We start from the raw sequence: 1,839 nt of genomic DNA, 5'->3' as shown, positions 1-1,839 counted from the left end.
CTGAGGAATCTGCTGCTCCAATCAAAGCCTCACTCCCAGCCACCCCAAGCAAGAAGAAAGCCCGCACAACCCTCCGCCTCAAGAAAACAGCAGCTCTTGCTGATTTAAACATTGTCCCTTTGAGACAAGTGTTTCCAATAGCCACCTCATCCAAACCAGAATCTCTCCCCATCTCCAAACTAGCAGCCATCTCTGCTGCAACCACCTCTACTTCTGTTCCGACTTTCAGACCAACGTCTGGAGTCATTATTATAGAATTTACTGCAGGGTCTTCTGCCTTTAAACCCGTGCTGCTTGCCTCCTCTTCAGATAAAGACAAGGGTAAACTTGTTGCAGAACCACAATCTCTTGGTGCCAAGTCATCTGCTCTCACTGCTATTGATCTTCACTTGGAGGAGATTGAAAAATCTGCCAGTGAAGACATGACTTTCTAGCTGAAAATAAGAATTCTCCACCCAATCACTTATTTGAAAACACCAGGTGTTTATGCGAAAATGGTGAAAAATGAAAAGAAGGTCTTTGAATCTGCCAAGACCGAAACTGTGATTGCGGCAATGAACAGAAGAAGATTCTAGAGCAGCTGAAATGCCAGAAGCTGGAATCTGTTTTAAAGACTCTTCAGTCTAATTTTGACTCTATGATTCCCACTGCTACTCAGGATCAGAATGTGATTCATCTTTTGATCGACCGAGTGCGATTGATGAATGAGCAACTTCTTGCTCAAGAACAGGCCTTTGGAGAGCCTGTACAGTACCAAGTAGGCTTCATTCCAGACTTTCTTCAGAATAAGCCAGTTGAGGAAAGCACCACAGCTATATTAGAAGCTAAGGTCTCCTGTACTCCTGCATCCCTAACGATGCCTACTCAATCCTCCTCTTTGATTTCTGTCTGTGACGTAGCTTCAGTAATCTATTGTTTTTGCTGCCTCTACTGCACCAGAAACAGTTTAGGTTGATGATTTGGTTCAACCGGAAGCTCAACCAGCAGACCAACCAATGGCAGAACCAGATATTGCTCCATCTCAATCACTGCCAAATCTGGAGGTATTCTCTGCTGAATATCAAGCGAAAATGGAAGCTATTTTGAATATCCCATCTGAATCCATTCCAGCAGCTGAGCAACTGGAAACCACTGAAGCTGCCCAACCAGATGAGAGTGCAGCTCAAGAACTAACTATTGATATTTGAAGAACCTCTGCAGAACAGGCTACTGCTCTTTCTACTGCTCAACCAGAAGATGCACCTTCTACTGCTTTGATTATCCCTCCTGCTGATTCTCCAGCTCACAACGATCATCTCGCAGAGATCAGAAAGCGTATGCGCGAAAGGACACCGTCCCCAGCAGAAGCAACGTTTGATCTTGAATTCGAGGTAGATATTCTGACAAGAAATCTTGATAATCTGTTAGAAATTGTTAAACAGTTGTCTTTTGAACATACTGGTGAGGTTATGCCACCAGATTCTTCCGTGACCGCATCTCAAAAGAAGTCATTCGCTCGGCAGAATCTTTGGCCAAACTACATGTCAAAACCAGCCTTTTTAGACAAAATGTTGTCTCAAGTCACGCCAGCATCTTGGTTGGTCAATCTGACATCATTAAAACTGTCTCTGATCATAATTCGGCTACTCAATCAGTCTCCACCAAAGTAGAAGCCTTGGACTCGAAACTTGTAACTATTGATGCCAAGATTGAGTCTCAATCTCAATCTATTCTTGATCTAAATGAACGAGTTTCGAATCAAGCACCATTTTTGGAGATGCTGAATAATGGCATTCTTACTCTTACTGGCCGAGTGGATGACTTACTCACTCGAGTTCTAGCCAATCATGCCAAAAAGGG

This window comes from Primulina tabacum, chromosome 3 (assembly GCF_025594145.1).
Source record: "Primulina tabacum isolate GXHZ01 chromosome 3, ASM2559414v2, whole genome shotgun sequence".
Classification (NCBI taxonomy): Eukaryota; Viridiplantae; Streptophyta; class Magnoliopsida; order Lamiales; family Gesneriaceae; genus Primulina; species Primulina tabacum.
The sequence above is the reverse complement of the archived record's forward strand: the minus strand, read 5'-3'. Positions refer to the sequence as shown.